This window comes from Vigna radiata, unplaced genomic scaffold (genome assembly GCF_000741045.1).
Source record: "Vigna radiata var. radiata cultivar VC1973A unplaced genomic scaffold, Vradiata_ver6 scaffold_239, whole genome shotgun sequence".
In the NCBI taxonomy this organism is placed as follows: domain Eukaryota; kingdom Viridiplantae; phylum Streptophyta; class Magnoliopsida; order Fabales; family Fabaceae; genus Vigna; species Vigna radiata.
Genome location: NW_014542169.1, coordinates 120,842 through 128,168, shown reverse-complemented (window position 1 = coordinate 128,168; position 7,327 = coordinate 120,842). Strand labels below are relative to the sequence as shown.

Genomic DNA, 7,327 nt, shown 5'->3' with positions numbered 1-7,327 from the left:
ATAAATATTCCCACATGCCCTTATTACTGTCGCTGCCCTTTAACACATGTTGCAACATCATCATCACTTTCCAACCCCAATGGAGCAACACATATATAAAAAAAACTTACAGTGATTATTATAAAATCTCAAGTATATAGAATTCAATAACATGCTTCAAGGCTACACATAAGAACACTAATAAATAGTCCTATCTTCTCTACAATAAAATTCAATAGAAATTGCTTCTCTCTTATATGTATTCCTTCCATAAAACATTTTTTATGCACAAGTCCTCTCCAAACTCCTTTGTGAATCTCTCGTGAACATCAAGGTCGGATTTACTTACTGTAGGCCTTTGTCTCGCGAGTACCTTCTCAAAATCTGTCCTCGTAATAGGGGGTGGAAGGATCTACAATAAGTTTCAAAGTAGTAAGCACTTCCCAGCTTCAATTAGAGACATAACAAGCTCGTCCTAAGACAACTCCACTTCTCCAATTATCATTAAGAAAAGGTTTAATAGATTCGGTGGTCCCTATTTTTGCTATTTTTCTTCAAGTAGGTCCCTGTATTTTTAAGTTGATCAATTTGGTCCCTGATTTTGAAAAATTAGAGCAATTAAGTCCATTCTGTTAACTTCTCTAAACGGCGTTAAAAATGGTGCTTGCTGGCAAGAGAAGGTGTCATTTTCAAAACACGTGGCACATAACCACTTTAAGACGTGGACTTAAATTATTTATTTAGGATTTAAATTGAAAAAGCACGTAAAATTTAAAGAATTAGGGAAATTGATTTTTTTTTCTTTTAAAAAAAAAGTGAAAGTAACCAGGTATGGCCCAAGGATCCTCAGCAACAGAACTTAGGGTTTCTATTTCCCCTACCCATTCTAACATTTCACTCAAACGAGACTTAAAGTCTCTTCTCTGAACGAGATCCCCATAGAGGGGCTGGCCTCCACTGCACGCACATTTCTGCCTCCGCCAAGTCGGAACCTCAAGCTGAGAGCCAGGGCGTCGCTGGCGTCGCTAATCGCCGTCAAGGTCGTTACTGGCGACCGCTCCGATCTCTCCCTCCTTCTCTTCCTCGCGCGAGAGGGGAACACCATGCTCCTTCGTGTCACGTCTTCGCCGCTACAATAAGGCCGATCGTCGCCGCTGTCGTTGTCCACGTTGGAGGAGGCTGCGTCATGTACGGCGGTCCAACCTCTACCTTCATTAACCCTGACCCCGGGAGACCATTGCTCCCACCGCGACCAAACAGAGACGTTGTTGCCACTCCCATTTCTGAACTCCCTCAACCCCAAGGTAAATCCCCCTCCTCTTGGTATCAATCTAATTCCAGATGAATGAAGATTGAAGAAAGGTTTCTTTGATTTCTGTCATGTATGTCTTTCTTGCTCAAGGATTCGGTTCCTTCGTTGGTGACGTGAGGCGAACAAAGGCATGGAAGCTTAGCTTCATAATCTGGTTTGGCTAGTTGGATTCTTGGTGGTTGATGGGTGAATATGGGCCGCCGGTGTTGACAGAGAATGGAGGAATCAGCTGAAGCAAATTTGGATTTCTGTTTGTTGGGATGATGGGATGATGATGTATCGGCAAAGGACTGATTATTAGGAAAACCAATTTCCCCAATTCTTTAAACTTTACCTTTAGTTAAAAGAATGTTCTTTTTTAATTTAAATCCTAAACAAATAATTTAAGTCCATGTCTTAAAGTGGTTATGTGCCACGTGTTTCAAAATGAAACCTCCTCTTTCCAACAAGCACTATTTTTAACACTGTCCAGAGAAGTTAACGGAAGGCACTTAATTGCTCTAATTTTTCAAAATCAGGGACCAAATTGATCAACTTGAAAATACAGGGACCTACTTGAAGAAAACAGCAAAAATAGGGACCACTGAATCTATTAAATCTTAAGAAAATGAAGATACTTGGAACAGTCCTACTACCATAAAAGACAATACGCATTAAACACCTTAGAAGCAAGTCTTTTTGTAGCAAGATCGTGCGTTGTGGTTTGTACAGAACCCTATTGCTTTGGTCCACACGAGATCCACATACCTTCGAGATTTTTAAAGAACATTGCATCATGGGTTTTGCGAACAGGTTCAAATAACACATCTTTCACCTGAAGAGCAAGTCCAAATTTTTTTTACTTGAGATTCATCAAGTATAAGATTAATGAAACCGATCATTTCATATAAAGGCAAACTTACACAGACAGAGATATCTGAACTAGAAAACCCCTCTGTCTTGCTCGCCAAATACTCAAAATCACTTTCAGTCAAGTTATTAGGAGTATCTCGCAGATGCACCTACTCATTTATTAAGTCTGCAAAATAGCATATTAAACCCATATATTTATACAACACAACAAAATCCACCATTCAACAATCAAAGTACATTGTACTTGCCTTGAACATGTGTTGGTGAGCTTTCAAATTTGGTAGTGGAATATATATGTGCTTATCAAATCTTCGCCTTATTGCCTGCAATTACAAGTGGCGTAGTGAAAACAACATAGTATTAATTCTATATGGGATTGCATGAACAAATATCATTTCTGTCTAACCTGGTCTAAGGCATAAGGTGTATTTGTTGCTGCAAGAACAAGAACTTTCTGATCATTGTGCCCTACACCCTACAATGTAAGTGGATAAACTATAATAAATAAAACAGAGAGAACATATAGAACATATGCCAAAAATGTTGGAAACTTCCCTGATGTTAATAGCAAAAAAGTGAATTAAAACGAGAGAATAAAAACAGATAAGCAAGCCATATATTCTGACAATATTATACAAAGTAGCAACTGCTAGGTTTAACTCAAAATAAAATAGTGTAAAAGAGAACAAAACCTAACATTTCTTTGAGACGTAGATATAAGATAGAGAACAGTTGAAAATATGCAACTTTATGTGTGAAGTGCAAACATTTCGCCCAAACAAGAACAAGACAGGACAACCAAGTACACTCCAAGGACAACTTTAAATCCAAGGTGAATGTAATATTAGCAATTGTGAAGAATTGCTTTGAACATGAAAAACACTAGAGAAAACAACATCCTGATTATAGGTTTAATGAAACCGTAGAATTAGAGCTAGTTCCAAATGTTGCAATTATATACTCAAACGTGATTGAAGACCCAAAAGCAAGTAGAAAGGGCCGATATGAACTAGCTCAATCTTTCCTTTCAACTAATATAGCCACCTTGCATGAAAAAACAAGAAAATTTTAACTGAATTGTTTTAAACAGATTACTGCTTTAGCCTATCTAATTTCAAACCAAAAAAAAAGGCAGCATGTATGATGTGTTCATAAGCACCCAGCCAAGTGAGGACATAATCCAAGGAGGAAGTTAGTTTTCAAAATTAATCACATGTTTTTGTGCTTAAAAGGATTTATCGAAGAATTTATCAAATAACTTACGTTTTTTCATCATGATTTGAAGCTAAGTTAACAATAGTTCCACATATATGGCTATACAACTGTGAATAAGGCAACTTGACAGCTTGTTGTGCATATGCAATATTGAAATTCATAAGTAAACCAACAAACAATTAAAACTAATACCTGCATCTGAACCAGAAGCTCTGTTTTAATTCGTCTTGAAGCTTTGCTCTCATTGCCTTCACATAAGGAATCTATTTCATCAATGAATATGATGGATGAAGCAATTTCTCGAGCCATTTTGAAAAGATTTGAAACCAGTTTTTCACTTTCACCCATCCACTTTGAAACAAGGTCTGATGAAGAAACACTGATGGAAGAATTCAAAAGTTAAAAATGCTTGCAAGAAGAACATGTCCACTTATGGACCGACATTCACAACAATTTAGAAGACAATTTTTTAATAGATATCATATCAAACATATGTCAAATTCAGAATAGAACTATTGTCAAGAAAAAGTACAGGAAAAATGGAAAGGTGAATTAGAAGAAAATTACAATCATGTACATGTCATCTTCTAAAAGCTACAAAAATTTGAAAAAGTATGACACCATATATCATGATTCTAGAAATTTAAGTGTTAAATCAAATGGTAAATAACATTTATTTTACTTCCTTTAGTTAACATATGCAAACATAAGATTCAAAATAGAAAGGGGAGGGAATGTTGCATTTTTTTAGGATTTTACTGTTATTTTTCATATGAATTATTACATATGCAATAATGGCTATCAAACTCGTTTTTTTAAGTAAAATCAGATGTAGAACCTGTTAACTTGTTCAAACTCGCAAATTTGCAAACGATTTGGCGTTTGACAAGAAGAAAATTTTAAACCAAAAACAAAATCGTTTGAAGGCCGTTTGTGAAGAAAACTCACTGGAATAGGTCTCCAGGGTATTAAGCCCCTTCTTCTAATCGCTTTCAATTGTGTCACTGCATTAACCTCTCTCGCACTTATGTTACTCTTTCTCACCATTGTCGTCGCACTCGCTCACTAGCCATTGCACTCTCTCTAACAAATATTTACCTGCATCACTTGGATTACTCTCAGTTGAATTTGATCCATTCCCTAACATTCTTCCAATTTCAATTTTTTACCACAATTAAAAAATATATTATAAATAAGCATTCTTTTTGGTGGAGTGGAGAACAATTATTAAGTCAAATCAATCTAACTCCATTTAAACAAATACACAAAAAGAGGGCAGGGGCTGAATATAACTCAAAATAACTTCACTTACACTAAAATAGTGCAGGTGTGACCTGGCAACAACAAAAATGAGCGATTGCGACACCCCGATTGCAATATGTCATAAGAACAATCTTCTGCCCTTTCCCTTTGATAATGACAACAACAACAAGATTTGGGCAATCGTATCCCATAAGACCAAAACCAAGGACTAAGAACGTTAGTTCGAATGAAATATTCTAAAAAAGCAACAAATGATAACATTACTTTTCACAGTAAAACAGTGACAAAAAATTGAGAAGAAAAATAACAAACAATTAATAGAAGAAAATCATAACAAATTAGGAAAAAAGAAATAGTAGAACTATGAATCATAAAACCTACTTCGTCAGACTTCACAGATCTCGACAAACAGCGGAGGCAGAAGCAGTCTATGTAGAAACAGTGCTTTAAGTTTGCTAGCCTTCGCCTTCCCCTAACCTAGCTTTCCTTCTCTCTATAGCCTAAACCACAACCATAGTCGCGCGGAAGAGTGTTCTTAGAGTGTTCGAAGGGAGGAGGGTCGAGAAATTAGAGATGCGTGGTGTTGATGGTGCTGATCGTGCTTTAGACACAAATAGCGGAGTGTCGGAGCTTTAGACACGAAGAGCAGGAGAGGAATGAGACGAGGGCAATGTTGAAATGAAATTAGGGAATTGTGAAATATTAGAAAGTTGAGATATTATAACTAATTTTTAAAACTCCGTTATAATAGGTTATGAACTTATTTACAAGTTTGCTACCGCGTTTCATATTATAACTGATTTACAAAACTACTTTATAATATGTCTTAAACTTATTTACAAGTTTGTCACCGTGTTTTATATTATAAATGATTTACAAAACTACATTATAATATGTCTTATTTTTATTATCATTCTGTCAGCAGTCAACCTATTATAACATATAATTTTTATTCGTTATAATAAGGTCGTCATAAAAAACTATTTTTCCACTAGTGTCAGTTGTAATCTCGTTGAAGATTATAGTGGCCTTCTCAAGTGTTATAGGAGACTAGACGTAGCTCGGTAGAGCGAACCAGTATAAAACGACTGTGCGTTTCTTACTTTATTCTTTTTAAATGTTTCCTATACAAATGTTGTAGTTGCACTTTATTTTAACTAATATTAAGGCTTTTGCTATTAAACAACTTTCTTTTAAAGAGCAAGCTTTATTAAAACGTTGTAGCAAACATTTTTCAACAATTGAAAAACACTTACTAGAAAGATTTCATTGTTTAAATTGATCTCTAAATTCGAGCATGAATAACTTACATAAACTCTTTTAATCCTCATCAAAAATGTTATATTATCTCCTTTGTAAAAAGTTTTCCAATAACACTATTCAACCTACCTTCTAGTGTTTTTCCAGGTACTTTTGTTGGTATCAGAGCTAACTTTGCGAGGTTAGTTCTTAACGAGGTAAAAAAAAGTTTAGTCTAATGAGCTAATAGTATGAGCTATTCACAATGTTGGAGAATGAAAATATTTAAAGCACGTTCAGTAGATATCAGACGATCCTCAATGAGCTAAAATCCCTAGGGAAGTCTTACAATAACTTTAACCATATTGACATAATCTTGCACAATCTTCCTAGACAATGGAGATAACACGTTATTGCTCTCAAAACATCGAAAAATCTCAAACGAATGAGTCTATAATAGTTATTTCGAATCACACAAGTACATGAGCTTGAACTTCAACAAGATGACTCAATCAAGAAAGAGAAAAACATTGCTCTTAAAGCCATAATGAAGACACCTATGAAAGCTTTCAAAACAGATGAATCCTCTGAGGAGTCTGATGATGAACAAGATTCCATAGACAAAAACGAAGAAGAGCAGCTTTCATTCGTATCAAGAAAGCTTCACTCAATGTAGAGGAGAAACACTCAATGTCGAGGAGAAAATAGGAACAATGTTCAAGGGCAGACACACCGGGTCTAGCTCAAAGAATAAATCAAAGGACATATGATTGTAGGATTCAATTGTCTACTATGAGTACAACAAACCTGGACACATCAAATCTGAGTGACTTAAGCTCAACAAGATGAAGAAAAGGATAGTTGTCCCAGATACGACAAGAAGAAAGTATTGATGAGTGACGAAGGTTGAAAAACAATTATTTTCATATGTCAATTTGGACCGAATTACACCCTTTACTACTTGGAATGAGCCTAGAATCAAGCAAAACTCAATAAATGAGTCTGTAGAGAGTCAAAAGATGTTTTTAGCGATATTATGCTTGTTTTGCATTGTTTTGTAGCTATTTTTAGAAAGTGAAGAATGGAGTTAAAGATACAGGTTGTTGACTCAAGAAAAAAGCAGAAAGATGAAGATTTGAAGAGTCGACGCACCGCCCGACGACACACTTAAACCGCCGGGCGGTCCAGGGTGAGGAGTAGGCATGGCGATTGACACTGGGTGGTTCTGAGGGAAACCGCCGGGCGGTGGCGATTGCCGCGGTTTGGAGGATTATGGGAAACCGTCGGGCGGTGGCTCGCTGGGCGTGGGCCTGTTTTCTGATGCGCTCCTTACCTATATATTACCCTATTGCGAGTTCAGAGTCATTCTTTTGACAGGGGAGAACAGCCAGACCTAATTTTGCTCTTTGGAGAGGATCTCTTGGATGCTTAGGCTCCTTTTCATCTTTTCTAGGGTTTGCTCTTCCA

At 36.3% G+C, this 7,327-nt stretch overlaps 1 pseudogene; it reads right to left on the bottom strand.

The window, feature by feature from the left end:
* Positions 1 to 232: 232 nt before the first annotated feature.
* On the bottom strand, positions 233 to 4,431 carry LOC106779079 (annotated as a pseudogene).
* Positions 4,432 to 7,327: the final 2,896 nt, after the last annotated feature.